We start from the raw sequence: 18,452 nt of genomic DNA, 5'->3' as shown, positions 1-18,452 counted from the left end.
AGAGTTCAGACTTTCAAACTTGATGTTGAGATCATTATACAGAGAAGTTAACTTTTGGTTCAGCTCAGCAAACTTCTTTGCATCCTCAATCTGCCCATTTGCTTGCCCAAACAACATTTGTTGCATCATTGCCCTTAAATCTGTTTCTTGGCCCTGGTTAGTCTGAAATCCTTGCGGGGGACACAATTGAGGCTGGAACCCTTGATGTTGTTGTTTGGGTGCATAGTTGTTTTGCTGTTGGGGTTGTTGAGGTGGGTAGATTAGATTTTGAGGATTTGCTACATTGGTGCTTCTATAGGAAAGGTTGTTGTTCTTGAACTGATTGTATCCTTTGAACCCTCCTTGATTCTGCATGTAGCAAATCTCAGCAAATTCATTATCCCCATCTTGAATTGGAGCCTGTTCTTCAGCAAGGAAATGAATGTTCTTTTGTTGGCTTAATAGGATCTTGTCCAACTTCTCATTGACCATTTTCAAGTCCTTCTTGTACTTCTCCTCTTGATCATTGGAGACAAACCTTACTGATCTATCATAGTCTTCATTGTAGTTCCCATCATATTGTGCTAGGTTCTCTACTAGCTCTCATCCTTCTTCTACATTCTTGTTGAGGAAATTTACACTGGAGGTTGTGTCCAAAAGCATCCTTATCTTGGGTAAGACTCCTCTATATAGGGTGTTGAGTAGAGATTCATTGCTAAACCCATGATGTGGACACTGAGTTTGGAAGCCCTTGAATCTCTCCCATGCCTCACAAAAGCTTTCATTGTTTCTTTGTGCAAAGCCAGAGATTTCATTTCTCAATCTTGTTGTTCTTGCATTGGAGAGGAACTTGGCTAGGAAGGCCTTATTGCACCCATCCCATGTTGTGATTGCACCTGTAGGGAGGGTCTTCTCCCACAAATGAGCCTTGTCTCCAAGGGAGAATGGGAACAACCTGAGTTTAAAGTTTTCTTCACTTACACCATTTATCTTTGTCAAGCCACAAATTCTGTCAAACTCATCAAGGTGATCTAGGGGGTCTTCCATTGGCAACCCATGAAATTTATTGGCTTGAATCATGGAGATCAGTCCACTCTTGATCTCATAATTATTGTCGGCAACTGCAGGTGGCACAATACTAGCTCTTTGGTTATGGGTATTGGGAGCATCTCCTGCACCAATGTGCCTTGGCCTTTGCTCTTGATTATTTTGTTGCTTCATTAGCAACTGATTCTCTTGTTCTTCGAGTATTCCTGTTCTCTGATGTCTCAGGTCTCTTGGTAATCGATTGATGTGATCAAGGTACCTCTGAAGATTCTGATTTCCCTTGGATCTTGTTTGCATCAACTGACCTGGTGACGAACTCGATCAATGACTCGAACAGGTACTCGGTTGAGCACAAGCTCGAGTTGAAGGTCTAGCTGACTGAGGCGTGAAGGTGAATTCAATCCGGGTTGTGACTTGATCAGGTACTCGATCGTGCAGACGGTCGAGTGGTAGCTTGAGTTGTATGTCGAGTTAGTACCTGAGATTCAAAACAACCAAGCAGGTGAAGAATTTGAATCAATAGTGATCAAAGGAGCAATAGAACTTAATCTTATACTAGTATAAATCCTAAATGTCACAAACAAACACTCAAACCGGCAATGGCGCCAAATTGAAACATGTTATTTTGTGTGGTGATGGATGATGATATAAATGTGAATATAGAGATGATGAATGAACAGGTGGATGCAAGGTGTTTCAATTACCCTTATGTAGTTGTAGCATAAAAGATGTCAAACCATAATGAGTGTGATGCAAACAATCAGGATGTGTGTACTTATCTAATTCAAGCCAAATATGATGAATGATTTTTACTAACAACCTAATGATGATTATGAAATGCAGAATGTAAAGCAACTAAGACAGGATTCTAAATGCAAAGTAAACAATAAAACAAAGCAGGAATGAAACTAAACATGAACAAAAATTATACTAATGCAGGGCAAGTAAAGGAATATGATTAAACAGAAATGAAACCAGAAATGAAACAGATATGATGCAGAACATAAACAAGAACTCTGGGATGAGCTCGAGCAGGCACTCGATCGGGTGTGCGATTGAGTGGGTGGTCGAGTTGAAAAACGTATGAACAGAAACAGAGCAGAAATTGAAAACAGAGCAAATAAAATCAAATCAAACAACAAGCAATTAACAGGAATTAAGCAGGGAAATCAATAAACAAAGAAAGGTCCTAATGATGGATTCATGGGATGGACTCAAGCTATGGTTATCTAAATTGGTCAACAAACCTCAATCAACAATGAGCTATCTCTACACAATGATCTTCTAATACATGTTAATCCATTCTCATGACAATAACAATCAAGCAAAGATACTTCTTAGACCTAGTTCTCACTAGCTATTACATATCAAAACAAGCATTAAACAACCAGATCATCAATGTCAAAAATCATAGTAAACATTTAATCTCTTAGCATGCTTCATGATATTCTCTAGTATTAGCTTTATCTAACAACTTAGACATTGGTGTGATGCTAAGAAGCTTAAGATCTACCCTTACCCTCTCAGTATAAGAATAGCATAGAGTGTATCTAACCCAGAAGAGATATTAAGCAATCAATCTTGACAAATCTAAACAACCATAACCCTTATCCATCCTAATCCATCCTTAAGATCCTAAACCACTACTCACAATCACAAAACATGATGAACAAAGTCATAAACCCAGAAATCAATGAAACTTGCATTATTAGAAAGATGAGATGAAGATCTACAATATTGAAGAAGAAATCAAACTCAAATTCTTAATACTTTGAAAGTTATGGAACCAACAAGTATCAAATATTTCTTATCAAAAATGCAAAAGTGGCTAATGAATCTAAAAATAAGAGAAAAGCAAAAAAGTAGAAAATACCCTAAAGGGTAAATACTAGGTCTAGATTTTTTTCTCTAAAGTGGTCTCTCTTTTCTTTGGTGGCTGCATGTACAAGGCTTTATATAGAAAAAGGAGGGGAAGTCCTAAAAAGGCTAAAAGACAAAATAGAAGGGCGGCTCGGTCAACTCGACCAGATGCTCGGTCGAGTACCTGATCGAGTGACCTCTTCTTCTGCTTCTTCCATCCGGTCGAGTCCTTCTCCGCACACGGTCGAGTGGGCAGTCGAGTGGACTTCCGGACCTTGATTCTTCATCTCTAACTCCCTTGTTTTCTTCACTTGATAGCTTCAATCTTCTTCAACATTCCTTCCATGCTCTTTAGGATCCAAAATCACCTGTTTATGCAAGAAACTATGCAAATGCAATGCAAATCTACTCTAATGCATAAACAGTTCTAAAGCTATACAATAGTGGACAAATGAGATAGAAAATCATGCAAAAGATGTGAATATACTAAGGGAAAACAAGGTAAAATATATGAACATCAGCTGGTAAGAAGAGACAAAACTGACACAAGTTTTGAAACAATCGCACCCGGATTCCCAATCTTTACACCGGACACATGGGAAACAATCTCACTGGAACCCCATAATTCTGACAAGACAACCGGCGTCAATCGCTTCTGACAAAAATTCCACAAATACTAGCTAGAGCAAACTATATCATACTCTGCAGCTACTAACAGTAATCATACAAACCTACTTCAGCTCCACAAGCGTTTTACATTTATAGACTCTAATTACTCCACCAACTGGCCACTTCATGATCCACCCAAACAAGCCACTTAAACATGTTTTTCAAACACCACCTCATCTAGTTACTGAGTCGCACAACCAACCACCCCTAGCGACCGAGTAATAAGAGAGGTGGGCTGGAATACTTCATTTCGCCCAGCCACGAATATACCTCTCCGATGAATTCATCGATTCACCATCTTAACTCTAACTTGGTTCTACAACCACCATGATCTTTCTTCATAAGCTTATAGAGCTTTCAGCTCAAACCGAGCTTGTTGGTTCAACCAATAACACAGTTTAACACAATTCAATCCATACAAAATCTTATATAAACATTCGAATTATTCACAAACTAACCGTTCAAATCGAAGTTCCACCGTTGGATATGGAGTCCGTACTATCACGAGTCTCCCCACCAAATTTCGTCTCGATCAGAAATGTTGTGAACCGCCAAACGCCGCCTAGAAAGAGCCATCTCAGAACAGTTTCTAGGGTTCATACTTAGCCAAGATTTCACAGTTTCAGCGAATTACTTGTCCAGGAAGCAACGAACATAACTCCTCTAGATCAACTCCGAATGGAACTATTTCAAATGCTATGGACTCTTGACTTGATGGAGATCACGCCAGTGTAATCACCGTTACGAAAAAAATATAAAATCTGGGCCGGCGAGCCTCCAAAGTTGGCTACTCCACACTGCCTTTATCTCCAATCTTCTTTCACTCTCTTTCTCCTCTTCAGCTCTGTTCACTCTTCTCTGTTCTCCCATAACTAGAGAAGCTTTACACAGCCATAACATGACTGTCCAGACCCACAAGAGGCTTCCCCACCTCCGCAGCGTCTCTCTCTCTCATCTCCGTCATGACTCCATCGCGCCTCTCTCTCCTTTTTGATAACAACATCCACCCACATCACAACATCCCTTGCTCTAGAACTCACGTTGCTTCTCCTCCTCTTGAATCGGAAGACAACACGAACACAAAAACAACTCTATGGAGAAGGAGATGCTTACATGTATACACATACTAATATACACGGCTCACTCCTCTCCTCCTTACATCACCACCAAACCAGGCGCTACGCCTTTTATCTCTTTACCCAAACATTGATCAACGTAAGCCAATACATACACTGACTATTACAAACACGAGCCAACCACAACAATAACGGTGGTGGCAACTAGAACAATCATGACAAACACTTTCTCTCTTACGATTACATAATCACTTTAATAATCGATTCTTAAGATCACTCCAATAAACAAATCCACGAAACCAAGAAAATACGATCCTCTTCCCATAACCACCAAACTCACAAATCAGCGACTCACATAACACAACAACATACACGAGATTTAAGGGGTAGCCGATACCTTTTCAACAACACTGGTTTGCCCTCCGATGAAGACTTGACACGCGAAGACAAAGGTTGTTCACAACGAGAGTCTCGTGGTTCACAAACGGAGGCAACCAACACGAACAACATAACATGGCTCTTACTCTAACACCAAACCGAACTCATCCCCTCTGTTCCTCATACCACCACCGAGCTTCTCTCTCCCCTTTCATCCCTCTCGGTGGCGACGACCATCCACCCCCAGATCCCCTCCAAGACCCGCGGCCTACCATGCTTTTCCGGGAATAGGGTTTTTCCTTTGTTTGTTTCAATTAAACCACAAAATTCGCTAAACCAAAAGTTAATTAAACCATTTATTAGTTTAATTAATTAATCAACCAGCGTAATAAACCAATTCACATTAAATTGGCTTCACCTTGATTTCCAACATAAACTCCAATTTTCTATATTAATTTTTGGGACACGGGCGTTACAAGTATCTACTGGAAAACAACGAGAAGATATCTCTAACAAAGACAAGCATGGTGTAATGCCCCGATTGCCACCTCTTAGTAGACCCCATTTTCAATCCCAATACATGGGTCCATATTCCTTAATGGGCCAATTTTTATCTGACGGTTGGTTTGCTACGGCTGGGAAGCTTTAAAGACTTTTTACCATCCTTACATATCACCACATGATCTTTTCTTGTGTTTCGTCCTCACTCGCACAGTTCCGACAGTCACTTCCCGGAAGATCACCCATCCTAAGACTACTCCAACATAAGCACGCATAACTATGGAGTTCTCTCAGGACCCTTGACCAAAGAGATAAATGCACTTTAGTGACATAGGTGGCCAAATCAATTCTTTTAAACTCTCCGCAAGTCCATGAAACCGGGGTGTCACACATGGAGACCCTAGATTTTGATTCGGTGAACCGTCTCTGCCATCCTTGAGCAAAAGTTGAAACAAAGAAGGGAGGTTCTTTCCTTAAAGAGCGCTAGATCCACAGAAATGAGGACAAATGAGCAACAATTGAGGGAAAATGTCCGACGTCAGCGAACCATGACTACACCAGTGTTAGAGCACGCAAAAGATTTGAGTGGTTCAGAAATGACGCCTGGGAGAGAATTTTGATTTTCAAAAAATTATTTTCTTTCTTAATTCATCTAACCTCATTTTCCACATATATAGTAAAACATTGCATATCATACTTATTTTTTTTTTGTTGCAATTTCCATTTTATCAACAAAATACAACCTATTATAGCACAAATTTATTTATTTTTCTTCTTATTTATACTAAACGCGTTGATAATGAGTTGTTATTAATCGTTTTTGACAAAATCAAATTATTTGTTTTAATATAAATGTAAATACATAAACTACAACCATATGCTTTCTTCCAATCGTCGATGGATATGTACCTTACACCATACTTTTATTCACAAAACAGACCTAAGAAAGTTTTGATTTTTCAAAAACTATACTACCTACTAGCAATACAGTTTTTGGTGTGTATAGCTACCGAAAATATTGTATTTATTTACATATTTATGTCACAAATTTATGTTTACTACAAAATTATTTCGGAAAAATATTTCCATCTATATGGTTGTAGCAAAGTAATGTTGTAGGAAATCATAACAAATTTGCAACAAGTTTATTTGTGTCAATTTGTTTCAATTTTGTTTCAGAAAAATTGAAACGGATTGTTACAAAGTCCCACAAAATTAGTCCTCCCTAATAGTTATGAAGACTAAATTTAGCTGGTAACAAATTTGCTACAAACAAACTCTAAAATACTTTTCGCATCACTCTAATTAAAAAAAACATATTGATATGTTGCTTGAATCATGTTTTTTGTAGCACCCTACACATCGTTGCCGCTTAATAATACATGTGGTATCTTCTCTTCTTTTGATATGTCAGAAGTTTATATTGAATCCCTTTACCAAAATGGTTTTGGGAATGTCATGGAGAATCAAAAAAAACCTTCAAAAATGGTTTTGGGTGAAATTGTAAGATCCATCCACTCCATCAAACCATATATAAACTGTTCCCACTCTGGGAGAGTGTTGGCTGAACCAAAATCGTTAACCACAAAAGAACTCAACTCTTACCGTATGTGAATGTGATTGTTTTTTATTCATCCTAACTGTTTGGATCAAATAAAGATTTGATGAACCATCATCTTTAGGCCAAACTTAATCACAATCATCTCAACGACTAAGAGGAAAAGAACGACACCACCGGAGACTGATGAGGCCAATCCACCATATGAAACACAAAATTATCCCAAATTCATCGCCATAGATCAACAAAAGCCACCGTTAAAGATGATCGGTTGAAGATGAAGCGGTCCAGGATTTGGTTTTGCAGAAAAATAGAAAACTATGTGATAACTCTCTAATTTAAATGTTTTAAGCATCACTTTTTGTCCATATTTTGCATTGTTTCTATCCTAACCTTAGCATTTTTAGGTCATTAACTGTAGGAATCCACATTTAGGCCATTTAGGGTGTTGCATTCTTGCATTTGCATAATTTGGATGAAAACATGTGCTTAAGAGCCGAAAACAGAGAGAAACAAGGTCAAATCCGAGCATGTACCCGAAGGAGCTATGGAGCAGGAAGAACAGTCCGAACACCAACCCAATCGAAGAGGATCTAAGAACAAAAAGAACAATTCGAGGACCTACCCAAAGAGCAACCCGAGCACATCCTCGTGCACCCCATCAAGCAGACCCTCGGGCAGGACTGGGAAGCTAGGGTTAATGGGTTTCCATATATAAACCCCCCTCTTCTTCCTCTCACCCTAGCACGCCGCAGACCCTCAGAACAGAGAGCAAGAGCTTCTGGGAGAAAAACTGAGCGACTTAAACACTTTCTCTACTTCTTTAGGATTAAATTTCATTTCTTTTTGTATTTTCGATTCTATACTCTTCTACTCTACTTCTATTTTTAATATAATGCAATTTTCGTTTATCTATGTTTCTATGTTTTCTGCAATGAGATCTAAGTAGTGAAGTAAGGTTTCTAGGGATGGGATAGATGATTTTGTGTTCTTGATCGGTTAGGATATCTTAGCTTGATTGTTTATGTTTTATAAATTCCCTTCTAGATTGGTGTTCTTAATGCTATCAACAAACCGAGAGGGTGAGATTAGATCTAGGGTGTTTTACCACAGAGAGGTGTAGATGAAATGCTTGAATCAACCAATGCTAGAGATTTACTCACTTAGCTTAAGAGATTAGATGAGTAAGGGGTTTATTGACAATAATAAGTCGGTTCATATTGCCTGCTTGGTCATGTTTCTCCAACGAGAGTTGGGTAGGGGAGTGATCAAGGTTGATGGTTTCTATCACGAGGGTGTTTTAACAAGGTTTTAAAGATTCATTGTCTAGGGAATATTTGCTTGAGGCATGTAGTACATCTATATTGGTCAGGAACACTTAGGAGTCGATTACCCCATCTTTAGGAGCTTTCGTATTTAGATTATTTACATTTTTATTCATAACTCGATCACTTACCCGAATAGATACACGATCACCTGCTTCGTGTAACCCCTCGATCTGTTCATACTGTTCTTACTAACTCGATCACCCCACCTGATCCTGTACTCGAATGCTTGCATTGAGTGCTTAGATCGTGAGGTTCTCATTTATTTGCTTTCTTTTATTTCTTTTAGGATTGTTAGATCAAAACCTTTTCTTGCCTGGCTTGACTTGCTTGCTTTTGATTGCATCTTATTTGCTAGCATAACAACCATTTGGATTGATACCCCTTTCTACTACAACTGCATAGGGAATTGATACCCTGGGTGAAAAATCTGTTATAAATTTGGCGTTGTTGCCATTTGGTTGAATTTAATTTACTACGTTTAGGATTTCAGCACTTGCTAGATCAAGTTCTTTTATACATTTTGGTTAGGTACTGACTTGTTTACTTTCGTGTTTGTTTATTTTGCATTTTAGGTACAACCCGAGTATCCACCCGACCCGTCACTCGATCACCTAGATCGAGTTATTTCTCTAGTACTCACTCGGTCAGCTGATTGTGCATGCAAACACGATCCAAGGGTAACCAGAACTTGAGTCCTTTCATCGACAACATCGACAGACCACGGTTACTCCGACAACAACAAGTTTAACAACCGCAACCACCAACAATTGAGGAGGAGATAAATAATAAGAACGGTCCACCAGCTCCTCAAGAAAGGACCAACATAGGAGCAGGGGATGCTCCATCTACTCACACTCAAAGTAATGGTATTGTGCCACCTACTGTCCAGAACAACAACTTTCAGATCAAGAGTAGTCTTATCCAGATGATACAGAGCAACAAGTTTCATGGATTGCCAATGGAGGACCCATTGGACCATCTGGATGAGTTTGATAGGCTTTATAGCCTAACCAAGATCAATGGAGTTAGTGAAGATTGATTCAAACTCCGGCTTTTCCCATTCTCTTTGGGAGACAAAGCACACATCTGGGAGAAATCACTCCCCAAGGAGTCCATCACCACCTGGGAAGCATGCAAGAAGGCGTTTCTAGCCAAATTCTTCTCCAACTCCCGAACAGCAAGCCTGCGAAATGACATTTCCAGCTTTGTTCATAGGAACAATGAAACGTTCAGTGAAGCTTGGGAATGTTTCAAGGGATACACTACCAGATGTCCTCATCATGGATTCAGAAATGCTTCATTGCTAAGTACACTATACCGGGGTGTAGTCCCTAGAATACGGATGTTGCTGGACACCGCAAGCAATGGTAACTTCCTCAAGAAGGGTGTTGACGAAGGTTGGGATCTCATTGAGAACTTAGCTCAATCTGATGGGCATTACAATGAGGAGTACGATCGCATTGTGCGATCTACTGGAGAGGACGATGCCAAGTACAAGAGGGACATGAAAGCCCTAAATGACAAGATGGATAAGATCCTCAGCCAGCAGCAGCATGTGCATGCTATCTCAGAGGAAGAGCAGTTTCTGCAACAAGATGGGGAGAATGCTTAGCTAGAGGATGTAAACTACATCAACAACCAAGGCGGTTACAACAAGGGGTACAACAACTACAAACCAAACCCGAACCTGTCCTACCGTAACCCCAACGTTGCTAATCCTCAAGACCAATTCTACCCATCCGGAGTTCAAGGGAACCAAAGCCAGCAAAAGCCTTTTGTCCAATATAATCAAGGCTATGCTCCTAAGCAGCAGTATTCTGGTAACTACCACCAACCCATTGCACCACCTGGATTCTGACAACAACAAGGCCCACAGAACCAATCCCAAGAATCGGACCTCCGCGGCCTAATTCAGCAGATGATACAAAACCAAGCATCCGCTGCTATGGACAATGCAAAACGTTTTGCGGAGATGAGCAACAAGATCGATTCCGGATACAATGACTTGACTGCCAGGTATGATTCCCTCAACACTAAGCTGAGGTACCTAGAGGGCCACCACAACAACCAACCACCTCCAAAGATCAACTAGCTTCCAGGTAAAGCTGTTCAGAACCCAAAAGATTACGCCATTGTCCAAGCCATTTTCCTTGATGATGATTATGTGGACTACCTCACTGAGGACAGTGATGTTCAAGATGGAGAGGCTATGGATCATTATGGGATGAATGAGTATAAGTACTACATATCCGAGTACGAACCCGAGCCTTTACCCGAGGAGACTGATCGAGTCGATGATCGAGCACTGGTTCGAGAATCACAAATCGAAGAACCACCCGAGGCAGAACCTGATGACTCACCCGATGATGGAGATCGGATGATACATCGAGTAGATTTTCAAATGAGAACTCAACCTCAATTGCTTGTAGCAGCAGAATGGGAGCTAGAGGAAAGATTCAATGCTGCACTTAACATCCAATTGGAGGCGCTTGCAGAGCGTATGGCCAAGCGAAAAGCTCCACCTCCTAAGCTCTTACCACCACACAAACTTCAAGAGGAAATCTCCAAGGAGGCAGCTCAGCTGGAGATTGAGGTTAAGGAAGTTGTCAAGGTGATTGGGTATGAAATTCTCAGGAGTGGAGTGTGCTTATATCCTGAACTGCGAATCGAGGAGAAATTGGAGGATCATGGTTCTTTTACTCTGCCATGTTCAATAGGCCTTAGAATTTTCAAGAACTGCTTGTGTGATTTGGGAGCTTCAGTCAGCATCATGCCACTGTCAGTTGCCAACAAGATGGGTTTCAGGAGTTTTAAACCGAGTAGTCTGTATTTGGTTCTAGCTGATAGAACAATCAGACACCCCATTGGCATTCTGGAAGACTTACCTCTCAGGATTGGAAGAGTGGAAGTTTCTACTGATTTCATGATCCTTGATATGGATAAGGAACCTACTGATCCACTGATCCTAGGAATACCATTCTTGGCAACAATAGGAGCAGTGATTGATGTGAAACATGGGAAGATCAGAATTGAGCATGGAGAGCATTTCAAGATGGAATTCAGCGTCAAGAAAGGAATTAAAAGGTCAACTATTGATGGTCAAGTTATTTCCACCAAGACAAAGCAAAGAAGAGTCAATCATCTTAAAAAATTCAACACTACATTTGTTGTGAAACCAGGACAAGACCGGGAGGATTGGTTGAGCCAGTCTGTCCCAGTGGAGAGGATTCCAGAACCTCTCCCTCCTAAAACCCATGCTTAAAGAGCATGAAGAGTCAAGCTTAGTGACTTAAAACAAGCTCACTTGAGAGGAAGTCCCAAATGTATCCTTTATTTTGTTTTAATTCTTACTTATTTATTTTATCTTATTTTCTATTTTTGCATATATACATTTATCTAAAAAAAAGAAATAATAATAATAATAATAATAATAATATAAAAGAAGAAAGAGAAATTTTGGGGAACCTGAGGCTCTACCTGAATCCGTACCCAACGCGCATGGTTTGTGTTCCCCTTCGAGTGGCGAGTGGACTCCGAATTCCACAAACCCTAGCCCACTCTCGGAGAAGCCCAAGAAGACAACCCTCTCTATTTAAGGAGACTCAACCTCACAATCTCATCAGTTTTCTCAAAACCCTAAAAGTCTTTGTCTTCCAAACTTTTTCTCTCTACCTAGAAGTCGAGTTTTTCAATCTTTGTGGACTAACCCTATTGATCTCGGATTAGTCTAGGTTTTTACTTTCAAGGATTCGATAATGGCACCAAAGATGAAGACCTACCAAAAGAAGGGGAGCAAATCAACCTCCGCCGCTGCTAGAACAGGAGGTGAAGCCGCCGAAGCTCGTGATTCCCAGGGAGGAGGAGACGTTTCGCGTTCCCAACCGTTGAGTGGACGTTTCGCATCCCCAATCCAATGCTCAACCCGATCCACCACCCGAGAAGGTGCTCGAGCAACCGATCAGGTAGATGCCCGTGTTCTCTCTCCCGACCCAGTAGCTGTTGCAATCCACCGATCTTCTCGACGTAGGGACTTGTCTACGTCCGAGAGAACCGTTACTGATCCTATGGAGGTCGATTTTGATGCCGGTGGAGGAGAACCAGAGGAGATCCAAACCTCGTGGTTAAGGAGCAGAATTACAGTTGCAAGAGGGAAGAGACCAGCCTCTGAAAGGGTTGAGAAGGTGGCCGAGAGAGCAGCTGAGGAAGAGGATCAAGACACAGAGGAGGAGAGCCGTGACCAAGAGGAGGAGCAGAGAGACCGCACACGCCAGGCTTCACGGAGGCTGAAGTAGAAAGAGGTGGAGACTCCGGCCAAGCTCTTCAAAGTCTTCCGTAAGATGAGTTTTGTTGGTACCCGTTACCCTCACCGAGAAACGATGAAGCAGTTGGGCATCGCTAGAGACGTCGAGTTCCTGTTCGACATGTGCCACCTGGGCAAGATGATGCGAGCCAACCTCGAGGCTTATAAGGAGGAGATGGTACACTTTCTATCCACGCTGCGGTAACACTAGGACCACCCGACCCTACTACCCAATGGGGGGATCGGGTTTATCACCTTCTCCGTACGCAACAAGGAATACCGACTCACCTACAAGGAGATGGAGAAGCTATATGGTTTCAAGGGGAGTGGAGAGAACATGGAGGTGAGCAAGGAAGAGATGAATTCCCTATGGCTGAAAATAGGCGACAAGCTCCCTTACAAATCTACAAGCTCCAAGTCTGCTCAAATAAGGAGCCTTGTTTTGAGGTATTTTCACAAGTCCCTCACCTGCACTATTTTTGCTAGAAAGGAGACTGGGAATATGAATGATCATGAGCTCCAGCTGCTAGATATTGTCTTTTGTGTAGTCTTAGACAATGCTAGGGATGGTACACCACTAGTAGGAGATGTTGCGGATAATAGCATGGTCTTTGTGCTGCTCGATCAGTTCCTCTACCTGAAGTCTTGGGCAATGAAAACTGAGAGGAGAGATGGAGCTGGAGAGATCTCCATAGGAGGATTGGTCACACCAATTTTGGTAGCTTGCAATGTGCCCCTAAAGGGAGTGGTTCATGAGCAGAGATGGCTAGACATCGACTACCTCACATTGGCGAGGTTCCTGGCTTATGAAAAGCCAAACAACATGCTGCTCTTCAAGTTTGTCCATCCAACTGCCGGAGCCACCCAAATGATCCTGCCCAACGTCGTGTGCACCAAAATCCGGCTAGGGGATAACATAGACTTCACACCGCCTTTGGAGGAGCTATACAACCCGGAAGAGGAGTCCGAGGCAGGAGAGAGAGAGACGACTGGGCAAGAACAGGGAGACAACTCGGATGAGTATGATTTTGAGGAGTATGTGTGCTCTCAAAAGCAACCTGTTGGGATGAGGGAAGCTCACAAGAGGATCGGCTGACTCAAAAGGATGAACAAGTTCCTAGCCAAGAAGGCAAAAAACCTCACTGCCTCAGTGAAGGTAATAGGAGGACAGATCAAGGAGCTGCAAGACAAGGCAAGCTGCGCCTCAGCTCCCACTTCGGTATATGCACCCACATGGATGGGAAGAAGCGGACCATTAGGAGGAATCCGAGGATTAGCACCTCCAGAGCCTCACAGGACATCCTCCTACGAGCCCCTAGCAGAGGAGGATGTCACCAGACCCGACAGATCGCGGAGAAGCCACTCAGATGCCTATCTGATGCCTAACCCGATGGGGTACATGATGCCCTATCCGATGCCCCAGCCGAACACCCAATCGGGTGACCACACAGGTACCTTCCTTATGCCTTACCAGATGCTGTATCAGATGTTCTACTCAATGCACCCTGCAAGCGGTTACATGGGTGATCATTCCGGACCTCTCCCACCATACCCGTCATACTGATGCCATACCCGATGACCTACGCGACGCCTTACCCGATCAATCCCTCGGATGCTGGTCCAAGCAGGTCGTCCGTGCGCATAACCGAGCTCTCTGATGAGCGAATCTCGGCACCAGCTGAAGCCGGTGGCGACCCTGGCTACACGTTGGCGAGCATGGAGGCTGCTACAACCTCCTTCTTCACCAACCCATGATGTACCACATTCATCCAACCTTTGTATATAACATTGCATTTAGTTTTATTTCATTTTGTCTGATTCTTGGATTTTTTTTCAGACTATTATTTACACAGGGACTGTGTAATTTAAGTTTGGGGGAGGGTCCTAGGATGTATGTAACATTGTATTTTATTTTCTTATTTCAAATTTTTGCATGCTAGTTTTCTTCATTTGAGTCTGCATCTATTTGCATAAAAAATCCTAAAAATTTGAAAAATTAAAAAAAAAAAAAAAAAGAGTGTTCATGTAGTTGCATTTTCATATAAGGATTGAGTCTAGATTGCTTCATATAGGATTTTTGCATTCATTTTAGGGGACAATGATTAAAACTACCTTGTTTAAAGCCAAACCTTAGGATTGAAGCTACAGCCCTTAATCACAGTTCATTGTTGCTAGATCAATCTTTGAAAAAAAATGAAAAATCTTTGTTTAGAAACTTGTGTCTTTTGAAAGCTTCCTCCACTTGTGTGAAACTTTCTTGAACATTGCATCATCTCTATATTATTGGACTTAATTTGAACTTAAATTGTCTTGCTTATGGAATATGAATACTTGCTCATGGTAACTCTAAACTCGGGTTAACACTCCATTTTTACCAATCTTTTTGTTTAACCCGATTTGTTTTTCCTACCCTTGAACCCAAACCTTTCTTTCAAACACTGTTATGAATTGTTGAGTGAGACCTTTTCATTGTGTTATAGGTTGTGAAACCTTGAGAGTATTGAGAACGACAAAGAACTGGCTCTTGATTTAGCTAAGTTAGAATCATTTGAACTAGCTATTAGGATCAGTTTTGAAAGATAGGTGGTTAGCATTATTATTTGGAGTTTGGTTGAGGAATAAAAAGAAGAAAGTCCCTAAGGTTCAATTCAATTAGCTCTAAGTCTCTAAGTAAAAAAAAAAAAAAGAGAGAAAAAAAGATCTTGCTATAGTTGCCTAGAAAAGAAAAAGAAAAAAAATATATATATATAATATAGGAATATTATTAGGAGCTTAGCAAAGAAAAAAAAAAAAGAAGAGCTAGATGTTTAAAGTTTAGACCTTAGGGATTATAAAAAAAGAGTTAAAAATCAAGGATGTGTGTAGTTTTTATTCTAGGGGGTTTGATAAAAGAGAAAGTGAATGAGAAAAGGGTAGATTATCAAGAATTAAGCTTTGTATGCCCTAATTGTTCTCAATCTTAGATAGTTTTCACAATTGTCTAGCATTCTTTCTTTTGAGAGGAAACCACCCAAAAATATTGTTTGAAACCACCCTACCAAAAGTCTTACCCTTGAAACCGATTGAGCTTGATTCACCTTCCATTTGCAATAATTCGCCAAACACTTTAATGAATGGGAAAGAGATGTTCTTTGGAATTGCAAGTCTTTACTAATAGTTGGAGGTTGAACTAGATCGATGCATGGTAATAATCATAGAAAAATATTTGTAAGTATGATGATTGATCTTAGCACGTTAAACTATCTTTAACGACCATAGCTTGAATCATTCGCTTAGCTCAAAAGGTTATGAGTCCCATTTTTAACCCTCATCCTCCTACTTCCTTGCTAGAGGACTAGCAAGATTTAAGTTTGAGGGTCTAATAACTCTCTAATTTACATGTTTTAAGCATCACTTTTTGTCCATATTTTGCATTGTTTCTATCCTAACCTTTGTATTTTTAGGTCATTTACTGTAGGAATCCACATTTAGCCATTTAGGGTGTTGCATTCTTGCATTTGCATAATTTTGATGAAAACAGGTGCTTAGAGGCCGAAAACGGGGAGAAACAAGGTAAAATCCGAGCATGTACCCGAAGGAGCTATAGAGCAGGAAGAACAGTCCGGACACCAACCCGGTCGAAGAGGATCTAAGAACAAAAAGAACAATCCGAGGACCTACCCGAAGAGCAACCCGAGCACATCCTCGTGCACCCCCTCGAGCAGACCCTCCGGCAGGACTGGGAAGCTAGGGTTAATGGGTTTCCATATATAAACCTCCCTCTTCTTCCTCTCGCCCTAGCACGTCGCAGACCCTCAGAACAGAGAGCGAGAGCTTCTGGGAGAGAAACTGAGCAACTCAAACACTTTCTCTACTTCATTATGATGAAATTTTATTTCTTTTTGTATTTTCGATTCTATACTCTTCTACTCTACTTCTATTTTTAATATAGTGCAATTTTCGTTTATCTATGATTCTATGTTTTCTGCAATGAGATCTGAGTAGTGAAGTAAGGTTTCTAGGGATGGGATAGACGATTTTGTGTTCTTCATCGGTTAGGATGTCTTAACTTGATTGTTTATGTTTTATAAATTCCCTTCTAGATTGGTGTTCTTAATGCTATCAACAAACCGAGAGGGTGAGATTAGATCTAGGGTGTTTTACCACAGAGAAGTGTAGATGAAATGCTTGAATCAACCAATGCTAGAGATTTACTCACTTAGCCTAAGAGATTAGATGAGTAAGGGGTTTATTGACAATAATGAATTGGTTCATATTGCCTGCTTGGTCATGTTTCTCCAACGAGAGTTGGGTAGGGGAGTGATCAAGGTTGATTGTTTCTATCACGAGAGTGTTTTAACAAGGTTTTAAAGATTCATTGCCTAGGGAATATTTGCTTGAGGCATGTAGGACATCCATATTGGTCGGGAACACTTAGGAGTCGATTACCCCATCTTTAGGAGCTTTCGTATTTAGATTGTTTACATTTTTATTCATAACTCGATCACTTACTGAACAGGTACACGATCACCTGCTTCGTGTAACCCCTCGAGCTGTTCATACTGTTCTTACTTACTCGATCACCCCACCTGATCCTGTACTCGAATGCTTGCGTCGAGTGCTTAGATCGTGTGGTTCTCATTTATTTGCTTTCTTTTATTTCTTTTAGGATTGTTAGATCAAAACCTTTTCTTGTCTGGCTTGACTTGCTTGCTTCTGATTGCATCCTATCTGCTAGCATAACAACCATTTGGATTGATAACCCTTTATACTACAACTGCATAGGGAATTGATACCCTGGATGAAAAACTTGTTATCACTATGTAAATAAACGAAAAACGAAACAACTAAAGAGGCACGGAGCCGGAAGAGATGCCAGACACCGGCCAGAGAATAAAAAAATGGGATGAATCGGCGTTAGTATTACCATGAAGAGAGAGCATCAGTTTTTTTTTGTATTTTCATAAGTTTTGATATTTATTCAAATGAAAATAAGTTTAATTACGTAAATCTTACAAATAAAAGGTTACTTTGCTAAATATAGTTCCAAATTAATAATAGGAAGATGCCTAATGAAATATCAAACATAAAATGAAATTAGAAGGTTCAAAACTTTTCAAGATTTCAAGATACAAAAGAGAAAGAAAAAAAATGCTCCGTCAAAAAAGTCTCAAAACCTGGATAGTGGATCTTGACAAGTTTTTAATTACATTAAAATCTACAAATTCTCGAAATTTTCATGTAATTTGTTTGTCCGCACTCAGTTGTACAGAATTAGAGAAGTGTTATGACCTGCGAGCTTGCACGACATACGTAACACATACTGTATATACTACGTTGACATGTCTATATATGTACATTAATATCAAAATATATGCGTAACAAAATAAATAAGACTAGAGTTTAAGGTATGATAATTAAGTTTGAATTACACGGAAATAGAGATTGAGATAATAACCACAAAATTCAAGGAACGTTCGTAGCTCTGATAATTTACAAAAAAACCTCGCAATTAGATTTTGAGCTGGTTAATTATGCTGAGGCAAGCATGACACATCAATTTGTGGTTGGAAAAGCTTTTCAAGTTCGGTTAGACTCCAAATTCTATTAATCTATTTTGTGCCGCAAAGCAAACTATCAGGACAAGATCTGATCCTGCCCATTTGATACGAAAGTGTAAGCGAGACAAGGAAGCATGGGAGTTTAGAAGAAATAGAGGTCGAGGGGGGACAAACAAGGGGTGAGAATCCTCCTCTTAGGACCTGAAGACAAAAGCT

At 40.5% G+C, this 18,452-nt stretch overlaps 2 non-coding genes across 2 annotated transcripts; one reads left to right on the top strand and one right to left on the bottom strand.

Annotated features, from left to right (window-relative positions):
* Positions 1–697: 697 nt before the first annotated feature.
* Positions 698–804, top strand: LOC147920410 (small nucleolar RNA R71). The gene has a single exon (XR_015591834.1). It is a non-coding gene; the product is annotated as a small nucleolar RNA R71 (small nucleolar RNA).
* An 8,772-nt stretch (positions 805–9,576) lies between these two features.
* Positions 9,577–9,683, bottom strand: LOC147920409 (small nucleolar RNA R71). Its single transcript, XR_015591887.1, has one exon. It is a non-coding gene; the product is annotated as a small nucleolar RNA R71 (small nucleolar RNA).
* Positions 9,684–18,452: the final 8,769 nt, after the last annotated feature.

The sequence above is a fragment of the Camelina sativa genome, chromosome 19 (genome assembly GCF_030686135.1).
Source record: "Camelina sativa cultivar CO46 ecotype springtype chromosome 19, ASM3068613v1".
Taxonomy (NCBI): Eukaryota; Viridiplantae; Streptophyta; class Magnoliopsida; order Brassicales; family Brassicaceae; genus Camelina; species Camelina sativa.
This window is presented reverse-complemented; position numbering and strand designations above follow the sequence as displayed.